Source organism: Canis lupus, chromosome 25, assembly GCF_048164855.1.
Source record: "Canis lupus baileyi chromosome 25, mCanLup2.hap1, whole genome shotgun sequence".
Lineage (NCBI taxonomy): Eukaryota > Metazoa > Chordata > Mammalia > Carnivora > Canidae > Canis > Canis lupus.
Genome location: NC_132862.1, coordinates 42,042,522 through 42,062,350, shown reverse-complemented (window position 1 = coordinate 42,062,350; position 19,829 = coordinate 42,042,522). Strand labels below are relative to the sequence as shown.

Genomic DNA, 19,829 nt, shown 5'->3' with positions numbered 1-19,829 from the left:
TAGTTGCCCTTATATGTTGTTTTTCACACACTGGTGTTTCTTCAGCGTTTGTGGGAAAGGAATGATGGACCATTTTATTATATCTGCTCCTGGCAGAGTCCCTGGTACCTGGAGCTGTGTGCATTACACATGAGAGCTCGGTAGTCACTGGCCGAGTGAGTGAGGGAACAAATAAACGAATTGCAAAGAGACTTGGACATAAAAACGGAAACAAAACTACAATTTACCCCGGGTCCGAACTGTTCTGATAATGCCAGCCGCTTGATGTAACTCCACACCTGTTAAATATAAAACTGTTTAACAGAGTTTATGGCTAGTGGTGGGACATGGTGGGCTTTTCCCTCATCTTGGTTTATTTTCTCTGGCTGCGGCAAGCATGCATTACTCCTATAGTTTTTGAAAAGTAATTAAATGAAGAAGAATAAGAATGCATCTCGTTTAGAAGATGATCCTGAGTGCATAGGGGCAGGGGTACAATCTGTGGCTTTTGCAGCCTTTCAAGGACTCTACCTCCTTGGACATTGGTATCTTGCTCTATAAAGCCAGTGGCTAGACAGGACGCATCCAAGGTTCCCAAGTGCTAGGCCTGTGATTCCACCACTGTCCTCTCTTGCTCGTATTGTGACAGCATAGGTCTCTAATGGGAAAGAACTGCTCCCACCTCCTTTTTTTTTTTTTTTTTTGGACGTAGAATGCCTTTTGTCTGCCCTTGTGCTCATCTGACATCTGAATCCCTTCAGTCCTTCAGAACAGAATCTGAGCTCACCTCCTTCATGAACAGTCCTCATGCTCCAGGATAAGCCTGACTCCCTGTCCGCAGCAGCCTTTGGCTGTTTGAGTTTGCAGCTGGGCAGAAAGAAAGAGCACAGACCTTGAAGCCGGATGGTGCCAGTGTGAATGTTAATTCTGTTGCTTACTCACCGTGTGACCTTGGACAGTTTACCTGGTATCCCTGAGCTTCAATTTCCCCCTCTTCCCAAAGGGAATTGGTAATGAAATCTATCTCATGGGAGTTTACATGAGAATGAAATAGGATACATATTTAAAATGCCTCTGTGAACATGTGACACAAAATATACCCGTGACGCAGGGTGACAATGACAAGTCGTGATCAACATTTATGTGCATTACCTTACTTACTTACCGAGTAGGTATTTATGTTCTTTTTCTTTTCTTTTCCTAAGGTTTTATTTATTAGAGAGAGAGAGAGAGAACATGAGTGGAGAGGGAGGGAGAAGCAGAGGGGAATCAGACTCCCCACTGAGCAGGGGTTGGGGGTCCTGGGGCTCCATCCCAGGACCCTGAGATCATGACCTGAGCTGAAGGCAGATGCTTAACTGATTGAACCACCCAGGCACCCCTTATTTTTATTTTTCTAATATGGAGATGGAGCCATAAAGAAGTAACTTGCCAAAGGTCACTGGTCAAGGGCATTTACCCTTTAGTGTTTAAGTGTTTGTGTTTGCACTTATTCCATAAATATTAATTAGAGAGCTGACTCCATGTCAGGTCTTGGTATTGGGAACAGAGTAGGGGAAAAACAAAGTTCCTGTCCTCATAAAGCTTGTCTTCTCTCGGCAGGGTGGCTCAATGAACAGATACTTGCATTACAGGCAGAGTCGAGTGTGGTGGTGCAAACAAAGCAGGCTCAGGCCTAGGGCCTAGGGAGGACATGGGGCCTGTGGGAGGGCAGCAGGGCAGAGTTGTTTTGAGTAAGGTGGCAGAAAGAGCCTCTCATCCAGGGATCTAGGGACCTTAGGGAATCAAGAGAGCAGTCCTCTGTGGTCTCTGGAGAAGCACATTCTGGGCATCGGGTGAGCACAACGATGAGGAGCCAAGCCAAGGACTTGGGGCTTGTTTCTTCAACTACATGTGTCCTCCTTTGAAGTCTCAGATTGCCTCTTTTTCCTGTTTGGTGTCCTATATGGTGCTGGATAAAGAAAGTGAGGGGTACTTTGTTAGATGATCAAGAAATATTTTTTTCTGTTGATGAGGACTCCCACCTGTGTCTACTTAGATCATCGAGCACAGGGATTGTACCCAGTTGCCACTCTTAAGTGGCTCTCAGCCCCCTTCCCACAGTGTCCAGGGGAGCACAGACTTGGGAGCATCACTGACCCCTAAAGACACGCCTTCTACTCTGTACTGCAGGCCTGGTGGCCTTCGAGCTCTTCTCCAGGCTGCACACATGCTCCCTTTCCCCAGGGCCTCTGCACATGTGACTCCCATATGTTCCTTCAGGTGTCAGTTAAGTCTGCCCACAAGGCCTTCTCTGATCCCTGGCCAGGGTCAGTGCCTTTGTTTTGTGCGCTCATTGGTCTGTGGGTTCTTTCCTTCAGAACTTTTCTCTCCATTTATAACTGTACATTCACCCGTGTGGTCTTCAGACTTGAATGTCTTTCTCCTTGGACCATAAACTCCAGGAGACAGAGTCCTGGGCTGCTGTGGCTCATCCCTCTTCCTCTACTGTGTCTGTAGGCTCTAGCATAGGAGTTGGGACATTTTGCCTATAAGGGACATGATTATAAATATTTTAAGCTTTGCCCACTGTCCAGTCTCTGTTGTAGCTACTCGGCTCTGCCCTTGCAGCACGGAAGTGGCCATCGACAATGTGTAGGTGAATGAGTGTGGCTGGGTTCCAATAAAATTTATTTATGGACAGCAAAATGGGAATTTCATATAATTTCCACGTGTCATGAAATATTATTCTGCTTTTGATTTTTTCCAACCTCATAAAAATGGAAAAACCACTTTTAGTTTGCAGGCTGTATAGGCAGTGGGCTGGATTTGGCCAGCAGCCTGTCATTTATTGACCTCTGATGTAGCGTAGTGCATGACTTACAGTAGGTTCTCATAAGTATTTGTTGAACAAACAACATCTTGGACATGGTAAGAGGCAATGAGTTCATGAGCTGCTGCCTTCCCTTGATTTACTCCTTAATCTCTATCCCTTATCAGACTCCCTTTAACTGTTAAAATTGAAGAAGATGGCCAACTGATTCTTCTTTTAAAAACCACTTTATTATTAAGGTATAATTTACATACCATAAAATCCACCCATTTAAAGTGAACAATTCACTGGTTTTTAGCATACTCTCAGCTGTGTGACTCTCCTTACTATCAATTTGAGAACATTTCATCCCCTGTGAAAGAAACCTCTGCCCATTGACAGTCATGCCCATCCCCCCAAACGACCCTACGAACATACTTTTTGCCTATATAGATTGGCCTAGTCTGGACATTTCATATAAATGAAATCATATTATAGGTGGTCTTTTACCTATGGTTTTGACCTTGGCATGATATTCTCAAGGTTCACCCTCGTTGTAGCCTGTGTTAGAATTTCCTTTTAAGGGGTACCTGGGTAGCTCAGTTGGTTAAATGTTAGCCTTTAGCTTGAGTCATGATCCCAGGATTCTTGGCTCAGCAGGGAGTCTGCTTCTCCCTTTCCCTATGAATAAAATCTTAAAAAAAAAAAAAAGAATTTCCTTTTAAGTCCAAACAATAGTGCATTGCATGGACATACCACATTTTGTTTGTCCATATTCATTCCTCAGTTGATAGGCATTTGAGTTGTTTCCACCTTTAGATTGTTATGGCCAATGCTGCTCTGAACATCCATGCACAATTAAAAAAAAAAAAAAGATTTTATTTGAGAGACAAAGTAGAAGCAAGGGGAGGGGCAAAGGGAGAGGGAGAAGCAGATTCCCCACTGAACAGGGAGCCTGACACAGGGCTTTATCCCAGGACTCTGGGATCATGATCTGAGCCGAAGGCAGATGCTTAACCGACTGAGCCACCGAGGTGCTTCCATGCCCAATTTTTTCTGTGAACGTGTGTCTTTATTTCTCTTGGACAAATACCTAGAAGGGGAATTGCTGGGTGGTATGGTAACTGTGTGTTGAGCCTCTTAAGGAGCTACCAGACTGTTCTCCAAAGCAGCTGTACTATCTTCCACCCCAACCAGCAGCGTGTAAGGGTTCCAGTTTCCCTACAGCTTCACAGACGACTAATTCATTTTAATCTTTTGTTTTTTAATTTTATTTTATTTTATTTATTTATTTATTTATTTTTTTATTCATGATAGGCACACAGTGAGAGAGAGAGAGAGGCAGAGACACAGGCAGAGGGAGAAGCAGGCTCCATGCACCGGGAGCCTGACGTGGGATTCGATCCCGGATCTCCAGGATCGCGCCCTGGGCCAAAGGCAGGCGCCAAACCGCTGCGCCACCCAGGGATCCCTATTTTAATCTTTTGACTGACTCTTCTACTGCTTGTCTTTTTGATTGGCCACTTGGTTCTTCAGTGGCCACAGCTTTAGTTGTGGGATGGTGGGCTGATCTGGACATCTGGATAAATTTTGTTATTTTCTTGTATAAGAGCAATGCCTGCTTCTTGGAACATATTTGGAAAGCAGAACTTGCCAGTTAGTGATGTGCTGGTTACATTTGGTCATGGCCCGTGGACTCTAACAGGTCTCTGAAGGCAGATGCCGTAGCGAGCACTGCAGTGAATCAGGACACAGGCCCTGGGGCTCAGAATGCAGGGCACAGCCCAACTGTGCTGCTGCCCAGATACTTGACATTGGCAAGGCACTTAGTCTCTGCAGGCCTCAGTTTTGTCCTTGGTAAAAGGGATCCATTTACACATTCACCTCTCATTCAGCAGATCTCTTATGGGCACCTCCTGTGTGGCAGGCATAGTACGTTCCTTTACACGGTTATGGCAAGGTCATGTGTGAAGTGCTGAGCATACATGAGAATAGTACAAAACCAGTCAACAGACCCTGTATTCCTGAGGTCACCCCACTCCTCACTGTGTGGAACTGTCATAAAGGAGAGATAGATCCTCAGAGGAGGAGGGGTCCTCAGGGTTTCCCCTTCTCACGCATGGCTTGCATTGGATTGCAGCCCAGTAGCTAGTAGCTAGCTTCTGCTTGGATGTTCCCAGTGACGAACACTCCCTCTGATTGCTGGGCAGCCCTGGTTTTCAGGTCTGCCTCTCCTTTGGCCTTGTCTCTGCCAGCTGAGACAGAGAGAGAGAGAGAGAGAGCCTGCTTCCTTGTCCACATGACAACCTGGGAGTCTTTGACAACCCCCCACCCCCACCCTGCCACCCAATCTCTTCTCCAGCTCCACCAGCTGTCTCTCAGATAACTTCATTTGGAGACCCTGCTGCCCCAGTGGCTGCCTTTGGATGCACTCCAGCTTGTTTGTGGCTTCCTGGACCCAGCCTGAGCCTTCCCCATTGGAAATGAATGCAGACCAAGTGCCAGAATGAGTTGTAAGCCTACGACGGTGACAAATCTTCACCTTTACCAGCAGGACAGTTTTATGGAAGAAAGTGCTCAAGAAGGAAAGATAACTTCATTCAAGATTATGGAAAAAATAAAATTCCAGCTAAAGCTTATCCATTCTCCCCCTCTTTTTTTAAAGAAAAAAAAAGATTTTATATATTTATTCATGACAGAGAGAGAGACACACACATAGGCAGAGGGAGATGGAGAGGGAGAGAAGCAGGCTCCATGCAGGGAGCCTGACCCGGGACTCGATCCCGGGTCTCCTGGATCACACCCCGGGCTGAAGGCGGTGCCAAACCGCTGGGCCACTGGCGCTGCCCCATTCTCTCCCTCTTGCTCTCCAAGCTCAGTCTAGGCAGGGCAGCACAGACCGCCCTGATCATCTAGCTCCCTCCTGGGCGTTGCAGGGGCAGCCCCCTCTGCTGAAAGGGTTTGTAATGGAGAGTTTGAGTGTTCCCCACCATTACCTCCTGTCCTGCTGGGGCAGAGCTGTTGATACATTTCTTGGGCTCAGTTTTAGAAGCTGCTGGAGGGAAATGGTGACAAGCAGCCTGTTAATAAAAGCACTTTAGCAAAAACAACATGAGGAAGGGAGAGGACTCAGAGCTCCATCATTTGTCTGATTTTTGTGTCCTAGGGCCTCCCTCTTCTTTTGGTGGGAGAAATACAAATGTGTTTAGCAGTTCCTCTGCTGCTGCCCGTGGGGTAAAAACCTCTAGCTTTGTAAATCAGGAGTAGTCTAGAAACCCACAACAGGCCTGGCTCTGCCCCGAGGCAGACAGTGACGGAACACACATTTTGAGCCTTTCCCACTTCCTTTGCCTGAATTTTCAAAAGCCCATGCCTAGTTTTCTCCTGGGCTGTAGGCTGATTTACATAACTTTATTCTTCTGTGGTTAGTTACTCATTCAGAAATTCCCCTGTCCATCTGTTCTGGGATTCTGAGTCAGCAGGAACAGAAGATCATGGTAAATTCTGGCCCCTGCCTCCTTACTTCCTCTCTGCCTAGAGGTGAAGGCAAAAGGCCGAGGCCAGGGACCAGAAGAAACATCTGTGTGGAGTCCATCTGGCAGATCTGAGTCCGGCTCCCCCAGTTGAAGGAGCACTTTGGGAGGCAGTTGCTGCAGGTACTGGAACCTCGGGGCCTGAGAGCTTGCCTCCAAGCTGTCACCTGGGGGGCTTAGGAGGTGAGGGGAGACCTGGAGGTGAGAGGCAGCGTAGGGAATCTGATTTCCTGGTTCAGATCTCAGCCCGGCTGCTCCCTGCAATGGCCCTGGACAAGTTCTTTAAGACCCTTTCTCACTTGTGAAATGGAGATAGTGAAGGATCTGTTTCACAAGGTCATTGTGACAATATATTAAGTGAGTTAATATGTGTGAAGCATGTAGAACCTGCCTGGCCCACGGGAAGCTGTGTAGCTGTTAGCGGTGGTGAGGAAGATGGTAAGGATGATTTCTATCTTTCCTATTGGATTATCTGATCCCTCTTTTTTCTTAATGGAACAAAGATATCTAGTGTATATTTATTGACAAATATGGGAAAACTTTGGTGTGAGCTCATCCCTGTGGCACTCGCCCTCAGATTTCTTCATGTTCCCTCCCTCCCACTCCAGACCAGTGTCTCCACAGCTCCCAGCCTCCGAATGAGAACCAACCTCAGGTTGAGTGCTCAGGAACCCCAGTTTCACGTCCCTGCCTCCGTCTCCTCATCCATAATCTGTGGAAACACATTTATCCCTCCCTCTACTTCTCTCTGTCCTCCAGAGAGGGGAAGAGGCACCAGGCACCATCTATCAAGTGAGACAAACAGGTTATAAAGACAGGACTTTGGTGGATGATACGGGAGAGCTGGAGGCCACAGGGCCAAGGGCTCAGGGGACTGTCACCCTGCCCTCAGGAACCGTGGGCCATGGTCTGGAGGGGGGTGACCATGATGCTGAGCACCCTCCTTGTGACACTGTGAGCACACCCAGGCCCCTTGGCTTACAACACCTGCAGGAAAGGTAGGTCAGATGTTATTTAGAAAGTCAGTCACAGATGAATGTTCTCACAGCTCATCCTCTGACCCCTAACTGGACAAGTGCCTATGCCTTTTGCCCTCAGGATGCTCATAAAGGGGTGAAGGCAGTTTAGTGCAGAAAGCCCCAGTGACGTGAATAACCATCAGTCATTGTGTTCCCTTTATGCCTCAGGTACTCCTTTATAAGATGAGGAAACCAGACTCAGAGGGGCTCATTAGCTGCCCCCTGAGGTCATACGGTGGGATGCCCCAGAGAAGCATTTAAACTCCAATCTGGGAGATTCCAGAGTCTGTGTCCCTTCCTGGAGGGGAAGCCTGATTGTGAGCCCTATGAAACCTGTTGGAGTCTCCAAATCTCTCTCTGGTTTCTCCAGAGCACTGTGGTGAAGCCCTCTCTCTCAGCCACGTGATGTTTGTGTGTGCTTTCTGCTGGTGGTCTCAGCCTTGCCCTCTTCCATCATCCCTCTTCCTCCTTCATCCCTGCCCACCCCAGCCCCATGGGATATTTAACTTGAGAACTTCCCACAGGTGGCTGCTGACACGTCCTACCCACTTCTCTGCTGCCGCTCGAGATTGGAGCCATCAGCGTGCGAGAGAGACCTGTGCTAGAAGGTGTGTGTGACCTTGGGCTTCTGTGAGAAGTGTGAGAAGGGGGACGGGGCGGTGAGGTGCTGCAGCAGTGTTGGCTGTGCTCTGGAGGTGTTTTTGGGTGAGAGCGTGGGATGCCCAGGTGGGGGCCTGGGGCGGCGGTGGTGTCCTGTCATCACAGGCCTGCCAGCTGGTGCCTCCAGAGCCAGGTGTCTGTCTGCATCGACTGATACTGTGACCTTGGGCACGTCGCTCCCTGTTCTGGGCCTTGCTGTCACATGAGGGGTTGGTTTTCCTCCATGTTCTACACCCTGAGAAGCCTCCGTGGTGGGGGGATTCGGAGCCCAAACTCCTCCTCTACTTTCCTGGTTGCCCCTTGGAGGTTAAGGTCTGCCTCTCAGCTAGAGTTAATTGGCAGGCTCTAATGTATGCTGTGGAAGGGCCAAGAGATGTTCCAGGGCCGTTACTCTGAGACACCAAGGGTGAAAAGTGTTCCGGTAAGAGCAGGTTCGAACAGGATACCCCCGGGGGCCTGGGGACAGGATGCAACCTTGGCAGGCTCCTTCACCCCAGGAACAAGCTCTGTGGCTCTGGAAGGCGGCTGGTTATGCCTGGCAGGATGGGCTTCCCTCTGCCTAATTAGCACCTTTGTGTGGCAGAAACCTAGCAGGGAGCTCGTCCAGAGCCCTCTCAGCCTGGGGACCTTTGTCCCAGCAGCAGCCACACCATCCTTTCTGGCCCTCTCTCCCGGCCCCCTACCCTCCAATCACTCTCTCTCCTCCAGCTGTACCAAGCCATCTGGCCCCAAGCACACTTCCTGGCCTGCTGGCCTGCCTCATTTTCTTCAGGGCTCCTTGTCCCCTGTCTGTCCTCTCTGCTTGTTGATGTCACCTCCATCTCTTTCATGCCCAGTCTTCCTTTACCCCCCAACCCCCTGCTGTACTGGGTTGGGATAGGTCAGAGGACTGAGCCTGGCACAGGGCCAGCCTGAGGAATGCTGGGATGCAGGGGGAGGAGGGAGGAGGAGCATCACTGCTGAGTTTCATCATCGGTCAGGTTACAGCAGGTGAGGCTTGTCACCTGTCTGGTGTGAGGCTGAGTTCTGGTAGTGAGGCAAAGATGTGGCCTTGGGGGAGCTGCCCACAGCTCTTGGCAAGACCAGCACTTGTGAGGGGCAGGTACGGAGGCATCTGGGGTAAACTGAGTCTGTAACTAGGAGGGGCTGCTCGGGCCTGTGCAGCTTAGGTGACTGTCCCGGGACCTGGGTCCAGCCCCCCTCTTGCCATGGGCTCATTTGCAGACCTTGGGTCAGCCACAGGCCCTCTCTGACATTTCCTCTCAATAGAATGAGAAGGTTGGGGTGGGTGTTCCTCGAGGCCCTTCTAGCTTGGCTGAGTTAAGTCACTCTTGTCAAGCACTTCTGTGGATTTCACAGTGTGAAGTGTGATGGGCCTATCTGTCGAACCCTTCCCACACCAGGCACTTGTATTTACCCTCGTCTTGAAGAAAAGGAACCTAGGGTTGAGGAGCCGAGGTGGCAGTTCAGTCCAGTGGCCCTAAATCAGATCCAGGCCACAGATGTATTTTGTTTGGGCCCCGTTGGTGTTCTTGTTTTTTGTTTTTTGTTTTTAATTTAAACGTGGAAGAGGTTTCACAAAAGTAGAGATTTGGGAGCTCTTTAGAGATGAAAAGTCTGGTTACATGGAGGCCATGCTGGTCAGTGGCAACGATTGGCTGGATCTGAGTCTCAGCCACCAGTCTAGGTGGGGTGTGTGCTTTCGTGACCCCCCCATCCGAGTTGACACCAGGTGGGACTGTGCCTGTTAATCCTGCTGGCATCGTCAATTTGAGTTTTCTACTTGCCTGTGGTTAGGTATGTGATATAACTCACACCACATAGGTTGCACAGCTATGCAGTATTCAAGGCAGGAGTCAGACTCGTCTCTTTCTGACCTTAAACCGTGAGCCATCCAGCTGCTTCTCTGAGTTATTTCTAAATCCCAGCAGGGATTTTTGGGTCCTCTGTGGGAGTGCAGGAGACCCTGGTCAAGTCTCTAGATACAGAAACTGACAAGAATTCTTCTCTCCAGAGGGGTGTCTCTAGCCCCACCGGAGTGCAACGTTGCAGTGAGGTGGCATCCGCTCACTCATGTTTGGGTCTTGAGAAAAACCCTCTCCTTGCCATACATATGTCCTCTTCCACTTGATTCAGTGTCATTGTGTGTCCTCCCTTTCCCGTTTGATTGCACCTTGGTTTCTGTTTACTGGCAGGTTGAACCCAGGGGCCCCCCACCTCCCTGTCCCTAGTAGTGTTGCCAAAATGCCACACAAAGAATGTGTATTTTGTCCCTGGCAAACGGAGGCAGGAAACAGAGAGGTCTGTTCAGACTGTGGAGGCCTTGGGGTTGATCAGGGGTCTCTGAGGGATTAGGCGAGCAGGATGCTGGGCCTCCCAAGCAGGGTGGGGGCTCTGAGGGGAGCCCTGGTGGAGGTTGGGGTTTCCTGCACTTGGTGTTGGGCTGTCCAGCTGTTTCCTCCTGATAGCGCATTTGGACAATGCCACGGTGACTCAATTCCCAGCATCCTCAATGAACAATAGCAGATCTGGCCAGGGTCAGCTAGGGAGTGGCGGCTTATACTAGTCAACCTGCTTCCAGGCTCCCAGTTGGGAGGAGTCAGGTACTTTGAACCATCTCCCTGTTTGCACTTGGTGCCCCAAAGCCCTGTTCTGGTTGGAGTGATTTCAGGTGGTTGCTTTTTGGTTTCCCTGTCGCTTGTCCTCACTCCTTTGTTCATAGCTGACCAGAGCTTCGGTGGCTCCGCGCTGACCTGCCTGCCTGCCTGCCACAGCGAGCTTTGCTAGACCTCCCTTACCCTTGGTTTGAGGTTCAGTGGCTTTGGTGCAATCCCTGAAGGTTCTGAATCTCTACCCAGGCATTTGGGACCTGGATGAGCTTCAGATGAGAAAGACAGCTGTATGATTCTTTAATCTCCTCCAGTGGGTAGAGGATTAAGCAATTTTTTGGTGGGTTTGTTTTCATGTATTCCATTTTTTTTCTTTTTAACAAAAGTGATTGTTGAGTGTTTTTGAGGTTCCTGTCACACAAGTGCTTTCCATAATTAAAAAAAAAATTATTCATGAGAGACACACAGAGAGAGGCAGTGACATAGGAAGAAGAAGAAGCAGGGTCCCTGCAGAGAGCCTGATGTGGGACTCAATCCCAGGACCCCAGGATCACGATCTGGGCCAAAGGCAGGCACTCAACCACTGAGCCAGCCAGGTGCCCTGCACTTTCCATAATTTATCAGATTTTGTCCTTCTGTGGCTCTCTGAGGGATGTATCATTACCCAACATTTTATAGACAAGGCGTCTGAGGTACCAGAAGAGGGCAAGGAACTTGCCCAAGATCTCAGATCCTTCTCACTTCTAAATCCTATGACATATGTGACATACTCAGTCCTGTGAATTCCTGGGGAGGAACATGGGGTGTGTGGAGGAGTATGGAAATCAGTTTGAGGACCCTTGATGGAAGACAAGTGGTTTGAAGGAAGCTGTGCAGAGAGTATGCAAACATGAGCAGGGCCAAGGCCCTGAGTTCTTGGAGTTTACATGAAAGGGAAGGAAACAGGCATGTTATTACCTACCTCTGATGCAAGACATGTTATAACTAGTGCTAAAGGTGGGGCTGCCAGAGTGATTTGGAACCACATTTTCATTTGGTATATGAGCACCTGGATAAAGAGACTCACTCTTTCTTTCTTTCTTTCTTTCTTTCTTTCTTTCTTTCTTTCTTTCTTTCTTTCTTTATTTATTTATTTATTTATTTATAAAGAGACACTTCAAAACAGAAGTGGAAAATACCTGGCTAACAGGACTAACTCAGCTGTCAGCATGATCGAGACTGGTCCATGCAGAAAACATAAAGATATGGGACCATTTATGTCTGGAGTTGCAAAAATGCAACACTGCTCAATATTAATTTTAGTACAGTTATTGGAAATTTATATCAAATATTCCTTCCCTCTGGCTCAATAATTCTGTTTTTTGGAATTTGTATTGAGGAACTAACCATATATACATATGTTTGTGTATATATGTATATATGTACCCACATATGCATGAGGTATTTTCATTATAGCATTATTTACAATAGAATTGGAAACATTCCAAATGTCCAACAATAGATTAGTTATGTAAATTTTGACATGTTCATCTGATTCCTTCTGTTCAGCCTTTAAAAAAAAGTCATGTCTTCAAAACTTATATCTGACAGAAGATGATGCTTATGAGAAAGTGTCAAGCAAATACTGTAGGATTTAAAACTGATATGTGCTATAAATCCTAATTTTTTAGAAACATGAAGAGAAAAGACTAGAGGGAATATACCCCAAATGCAGATGATGGTACTAATTATTAATGACTTTTCCTTTCTTTTTTTTTGTTCTTATGTAGTTTTTAAAATTTTTAAGGGTTTATTTATTTATTTTGGAGAAAGAGAGAGAGAGAGAGCATGAAAGGGAAGGGCTGAGGGAGAGGGTGAGAGAGAGTCTCCAGCAGACTCCACACTGAGCGTGGAGCCCAACTGGGGGCTCCAGCTCCCCACCCTCAGATCATGACCTGAGCCGAAACCAAGAGTCGGACTCTTAACTGACTAAGCCACCTAGGTGCCCCTAGACTTTCTTTACTATACAATAATGACAGCAAGAATAAAAACACCTCAAGCATCTCCCAGGATCCAGGCCACTTCTTGCATGGATGTACATGCCTGTGCCCTGCAAAGTGAGGTCTCCAGCACTTTCCAAAGCATGGCATTAAATGTGTTTGGGGAGGTGGGTCCTCTGCCTTTGAGTCCCCTCTTTCTTCTTCTTCTTCTTCTTCTTTTTTTTTTTTTTTTTTAAAGATTTATTTATTTATTTATTCAAGATAGACATAGAGAGAAAGAGAGAGAGAGAGAGGCAGAGACACAGGAGGAGGGAGAAGCAGGCTCCATGCAGAGAGCCCGACATGGGACTCGATCCCGGGACTCCAGGATCGTGCCCTGGGCCAAAGGCAGGTGCTAAACCACTGAGCCACCCAGGGATTCCCCCCCCCGTCTTTCTTCTTTATCAGTGTCTCCCCACTCCAGTTTTGTCCGTAGTTGGCCATCAATTTATAATTGAAGAATGATGTTTACAAATACACATTGTTTTTTACTGGTCATGTTTCCCGAATACTCTAGGATAGACAGTATACTTCTCTCCAAAAGAAAACCCTGATTTAAGTTTCTATCCACTCACGCAATCCCAGTTGATTTTTTCTTTGTAGTTCAAATGGCTTTTGTCAGAAGAATTTTCTGCTCCTGCCTTAAATGGCCTTGGAAAGCCCAATTTCAAATGATGTCATTGCCATGGCCTGTTAGATAATGCCGGTCCTGCCTGGTTTGACTATAGAGGGATGGGAGTGGGGGAAGCTTTGTTGTCTTAACAGTTCTGTGGTTAATGATGAGTTTGAAACTGACTCCCGAGTAAGCCTAGAGAGCATTTGGGATCCAAACTCAACAACAACCTTTTTGTTTGTGTTTTGAGGATATTGATCATGACTTAGCATGTCACCTGGCATTTTAAGGCTCCTACACATATTATTTGGATAAATACTGGACTTTGTGGCAATATTCACTCTCACCGATGAGACTTCCTTTGAGTGTGTTATGTTCAAGTGTACAAGGAAACTGGTATCCCATAGTGATTAAGAAAACAGGTTTAGGGGATCCCTGGGTGATGCAGCGGTTTAGCGTCTGCCTTTGGCCCAGGGCGCGATTCTGGAGATCCAGGATCGAATGCCACGTCAGGCTCCCGGTGCATGGAGCCTGCTTCTCTCTCTCTCTCTCTCTCTCTCTCTGTGTGTGTGTGACTATCATAAATAAATAAAAAATTAAAAAAAAAAAAAAAGAAAACAGGTTTAGGGACGCCTGGGTGGCTTAGTTGGTTAAGTGTATGCCTTCAGCTCAGGTCATGATCTCAGGGTCCTGAGATCAAGCCCCATGTAGGCTCCCGGCTCAACAGGGAGTGTGCTTCTCCCTCTCCAACTGCACCCCTCCTTGTACTTTCTCTCTCTCTCTCTCTCTCTCAAATAAATAAATAAATAAACAAACAAAATTTAAAAAAAAAAAGAAAGAAAACAGGTTTAGAATCAGAGAGATTCAGATCGTGGGCCACTAGCCCAGAGATTATAAGCACTGCTCCTAACTTCTGGAGCCTCACTTTCCTCCTCTATAAAGTGGGAATAACTAAAACTCACAGGGATGTTACAGGAATTAAATGACATAATGTTTATAAAATGCTTAGTAAGGGATCAATGAAAATACAACTAATATTAAACTAGTAATACTGTTATTTTTGGAGGAGAGGTTATTACCCCGTATGGGGTGGCTTCAATGGTTCATTATCTTAGGGATCCAGAGAGCCCTGACCACTTTCTTCATCCTTGGGTTTTACTTTTAGGGCTCTGCTGGCTTCTTATGGACCTGCAAACACAAACAGGCTGATCCCACCTACTACTTTCTTGGCTATTTGCACTCAGTGGGGAATACACTTTCAAAACACAGAAGGCCTGTTTCCAGGTCATCTTCAAGAAAGCCTTAAACATAAAAGACTGAATTTCCACATCCTTCCTGGCTTCATAATGATTCAGCATCTCTGTACCCCACAACGAGGCTGCTGGGGTTGCCACTCTGGGTTTCCCACTGGTTACAGCAAAGACAGAAAAAAGTTTAAGGAACAGCAGGCTATCACTATCACCACCAGCATTTTATTTTATTTTATTTATTTAATTTCTTTTCTTTTCTTTTCTTTTCTTTTCTTTTCTTTCTTTCTTTCTTTCTTTCTTTCTTTCTTTCTTTCTTTCTTTCTTTCTTTCTTTCTTTCTTTCTTTCTTTCTTTCAAGATTTTATTTATTTATTCATGAGAAACACAGAGAGAGAGGCAGAGACATAGGCAGAGGGAGAAGCAGGCTCCATGCAGGGAGCCTGATGTGGAACTCTATCGGGGGACTCCAGGATCACAACCTGAGCCAAAGGCAGATGCCCAACCACTGAGCCGCCCAGGTGGCTTAAGAAAATTTTTTTATTGTGCCAAGGTATGCATAACATTTACCATTTTAACCATTTTTAACTGTACAGCTCAGTAGTGTATTAGGGTTCTCCAGAGAAACAGAACCAACAAGAGAAACACAAAGACACACACACCTTTTATCATATGATGTCATATGATGATATGACATACATAGGACATAAGTGGAGACCGATCACGAGGGATTTTAGCTCATGTAGTTATGGGGGCTGAGAAGCCCCATTGCCATCTGCAAGCCAGGGACCCTAGTGGTATAATTTGGTCTGACCCCAAAGGCCTGAGAACCAGGGGATCCAATGGTGTACGTTCTAGTCCAAGGATGGATGGTGAGAAGAAATGTCCCAGCTTAAGCAGTGGAGGCAGGAAAAAGGGAGCAAATTCCTCCATTATCCACCTTCTGTTCTATTCAGGCCCTCAACTGACTGGTTGGTGTCCGCCAGGCTACTTCACTGACTGCACCAATTCCAGTACGAATCTCATCTGAGCCATCTCCCAGACACACCCGGAAGTAATGTTTAATCCAGGCGCCCTAGGCCAGTCAAGGTGGCACATGCCGTTTACCTTTACAAGTGGCATTAAGTACATTCACGTTACGGTGCAGCCATTACCACTATCCGTTTCCTGAACTTTGTCATCCTGCTGAACTGCAACTCTGTGCCCATAGAACCCCAACTCCCCACTCCCCTCCGCTAGGCTGGCAACCACTGCTCTTTCTGTCTCCGAGTTTGAGGCCTTGAGGTCCCTCATATCAGTGGAATCAACCAGCATTTGTCCCTGGGGGACTGGCTTAGTAGCCTCTGCATTGTGTCCTCACGGGTCAGCCGTGCTATAGCGTGGGTCTGAACTTCATCCCCTTTTTATTTTATTTTATTTTTTTTAAAAAAGGTTTTATTTATCCATTAATGAGAGACAGAGAAAGAGAGAGAGAAAGAGGCAGAGAGGCAGAGACACGGGCAGAAGGAGAAGCAGGCTCCACGCAGGGAGCCCGATGCGGGACTCGATCCCGGGACTCCAGGATCACACCCCGGGCCGAAGGCAGGCAGTAAACCTCTGGGCCACCCAGGGATCCCTTCATCCCCTTTTTAGACTGAATACTATATTCCATTGTATGATACATCACATCTCTATTTATCCAGTCATCTCTTAATGGACATGTGGCTTGTTTTCACCTTTTGGCTGTTGTGCACATCATATTTTAAAGTTAAACTTCCATCATCTTCTTTCTGAGTCTTCCATTGGTTCTTTGGTCTGTGCCTTTGTATACTGGAGGCAGAAACTGCACGCTTTGGGTGATAATACACATATTCGTAGGCCGTTTCCCTGAGCACTGGATCTATCTATCCATTTCCCTCATCAGACTGTAAATGCTCTGAGGCTGGGAACTGTGTTTAATAATTCTTTTTACTAGCTCCTGAGAGTCTGTTTTAGGAAATGGTAAAGGATCTTGGTTAAGAGTGTGGGTTCTGAGGTCAGACCACAAGGGGTGTGTATCCTCATTCTACTACCTACTAATTTGTCATTGCACAAGTCCCTTTCCTGCCCTGTTTGTCCTTTGAAATGGTGATGACGATGATTACTACTGTGAGGGGCTGTCACCAAAATGAAACGAGATTGTCCAGGTATAGGGTTTGGTGCAATGTCCCAGACATTAGATGCCCTTAAAAGTTACCGAACAAAAAAACAAAAAACAAAAAACAAAAAAAACAAAAAAGAGTTACTGAACAAGTGAGGATCTCAACGACGTGCTTTTCTGGATCCAGCTCTCTTATTTTCATAGTTTCTTCTTGAGGTGGCAGGACAGGAAGGTGAATGGCTTCTGCTGTGGATTGGGGTTCCGGGGTCAGAGCCAGGCAGAGTTAGAGCCTGCTTGCTGCCAGTTGCTCACATTTTCCCCCAGTGCCCCCAGGCCCTGTCCTGTGGCTCGCACCCCGGGTCTCCTTCGATGCCTTCCTGGCAGCCTCTTTTCTGAAGGGGCCACTGATCAGGGGGACGGACCAGGCAGGTAGGGGCGGGCTTGGGAACCGCAAGGACTCCGGCTCCTTCAGGGTGGTGGGTGGTGCTGTTGGGAAGGCCGGAGGGTCATGTTCCAGCTGCTTTGCTTCCCCGGCCACTGCAGAGTCAGCCGTGGGCCTGTGGCTGGTCCTGCCAGGCCAGCTCGGGAAACATGAACCCCTCTCACTGCAGAGCCAGCACACCGGCGGGATTGGGCTGAGCATTTGCAAGACGCTCCAAGTGGCCTGTGGTTTCTTCCCCAAGCTGATTGAACTGGTGAAAACAGAAGTTGCCCCCTTTTATCCCCCCCCCCATACTTGACAGAATTTTCCCAAATATTCACTGGGTCTTCTCACAATTTGTTCTTCGCATTAACTTCTAGCTTTAGCTTTCTGGCCAGGAATGGGCAAGGGGTGGGGGCAAGGTTCTGCTTGGGGCTGATTTTCTGCTCTGCAAGGACTTCTGCCTGAAAGCAGAAGGCAAGAGTTTGGCAGATGAAGTCCAAAGGCCATCACCCCTCCAGTCTGGTGATAGGGTTTCTTGGGGCTGGAGCTTAGGATTGGCCCATGGCTGTGGCAGAGGTGGGTGCATCCTGCTTGCAGGACCTCGAGCTAGCTTCTGTACCCCTTTTACCTTGAGCCTCCTCCTCAGTGAGATGAGGATAATAATAGTGTCTGCCCTGTAGAGATGTGAGAATTCAGCGAGATAATCTATATAAAATGCTAAGCATAGTGTCTGGCACACATGGGATTGCTCTAAAAGCGTACATTACTTCTATTTTTATTGGCGAACTTTATTTTTGTTGTTCCCAGCCGCTCGGCTCTCTACACCTTTTTTCTTTTTGTGGGGACTCTGGTTCCTCTAGGATCTCAGTGTCCTTGGATGGCTTCCTCCTTTCCTCCAGCGTAGCCTGCTCTGGGGAAAAAGCTCTCTACTGTAGCCACAGTAGATTTCAGTGCTAGAAGCTTCAAGGTCATCTGGGCCAGAACCCGTCTGATACTTGCCCTTGCTCTGTGGTGCCTTTACTTTATCTCACCTCCTCACCACCTTTGCAGGGCCTTCTCTACCTGCTCAGACTGTTTACTTTTGTAATTTTGTCCACATTTGAGGGGGAAAATAAAAGGAACTCTATGTTTATGGAGTCCCCTCATGTGCCAGGAGCTGCTGGGCACATTCATTATCTCATTTCATTGTCTCAACAGGCCTTGGACCTTGTTGCTGGTGTTATTCCAGTTTTTAAGGTGGGGGAAACTGAGGCACAGCAAGGCTGAGCAAATGGCCAGAGGCCACATGCAAGCGGGTGACAGTGGGGCCTGATTGGGCCTGGACTTCATGAGGCTACTGCTATGTTCTCTGCACTGTAGCAGGGGTGCAGTGGTGCAGTCAGCTCCCCCACTGTGACTCTGGGCCCGTGGCCTACCTTCTTGGAGCCTTAGTTTGTCACCTAGAAATGGGGATAATGGTAACATCTCAGGCTGATGAAGCTGCTGGCACAGTGCCTGACATGTGGCGAAGATGCCATCGTGTATACCGTTCTGTCAAGAGTTTGCCTCCCGTTAAGTTCCTTATTCTGGGAACTCACAGAACAAGTCCTGTCCTCTGACCTCTTCTGGATAGGCCCTCAGTATTTGCTCTCGGGTATCATGTCCCTCCCAAAGTCCTCTCCATTGTTAATTTTTTAAAAAGATTTTGTTTATTCATGAGAGATGCAAAGAGAGAGGCAACTCTCCATTTTTTAAAACATTTTTTCATTGTAGCGAAACACATATAACCTCAAGTTACCATTTTAACCTTTTAAAGTAGACAATCAGTTGGCATTAATTACATTCACTGTCCTGAGAAACTATCGCCACCACCTGGTTCAACAACTTTTCATCACCCCAAATGGAAATCCCACACCCCTGAGACCTCATCCCCTGGTCTCTGCTTCCGCAGCCCCTGGCAATCACCGATCTGATTTCTGTCTATGGATTTGCCCATTCTGGATGTTCTTTGTGAATAAAATCATATAACATGGCCCTCATGTCTGGCTTATTTCAGTACTTGGTGTAGTATCGTCAAGGATCACCCAAGTTATAGTATATGTCAGTACTTCATTCCTTTTTATGGCTGAAATAATATTCCATGGTATGGATATACCATATTTTGTTGATCCATTCATCTGTTGTTGGACATTCAGGTGGTTCCTATCTTTTGACTGTTGCAAAGTAGGCCTGCTGTGAACAGTCATGCACAGGTTTCTGTTTGGACACCTGTCTTCCATTCTTTTGGGTATAAACTTAGGAGTGGAATCACTGTATCATCTGGTAACTCTGGGTTCAACGTTTTGAGGATCTGCCAAACTGTATTTGACAGTGGTGACCCCATTTCACATCCCCACCAGCGATGTAGGAGGGTTCCAATTTCTCCACATCTGTGCCAACCCTTATTTCCATTTTTTAAAAAGATTTTATTTATTCATGACACACACACATACACACATACACAGAGAGAGAGAAAGAGAGAGAGAGAGAGAGAGAGACACAGGCAGAGGGAGAAGCAGGCTCCATGCAGGGAGCCCGATGTGGGACTCCATCCTGGGACTCCAGGATCACACCCTGGGCTGAAGGCAGGTGCTAAACCGCTGAGCCATCCAGGGATCCCCAACCCTTATTTACATTAAAGAAAAATTAAAAAATAAAGTATGACCATCCTAGTGGGTGTGAAGTGCTCTCTCCTTGTGGTTTTGATTTGTAGCTCCCTGACAACCCATGACATTGAGCATTCTCTTTCAGTTTTAACATCTCCACTTTCTTTTCATCCAGTTCTACGGTCTTCCACCAT

The 19,829-nt window shown here is 47.2% G+C and overlaps 1 protein-coding gene across 16 annotated transcripts in view; it reads left to right on the top strand.

Moving 5' to 3' along the window:
* TSPAN9 (tetraspanin 9) overlaps positions 1-19,829 on the top strand; it is a 199,489-nt gene that overhangs the window by 33,698 nt on the left and 145,962 nt on the right. For 4 of the 16 annotated variants that reach the window (XM_072799400.1, XM_072799399.1, XM_072799398.1 and 1 more), the window contains exons 1-2: positions 6,272-6,426; positions 7,847-7,930. The exons of 6 other annotated variants lie outside the window; for them this stretch is intronic. The gene's annotated coding sequence lies outside the window, so the exon portion shown is untranslated. Of the gene's footprint in view, positions 1-6,271; positions 6,427-7,846; positions 7,931-19,829 lie in introns of those variants that run through there. 6 more of the 16 variants (XM_072799401.1, XM_072799395.1, XM_072799402.1 and 3 more) reach the window with 2 other exon arrangements.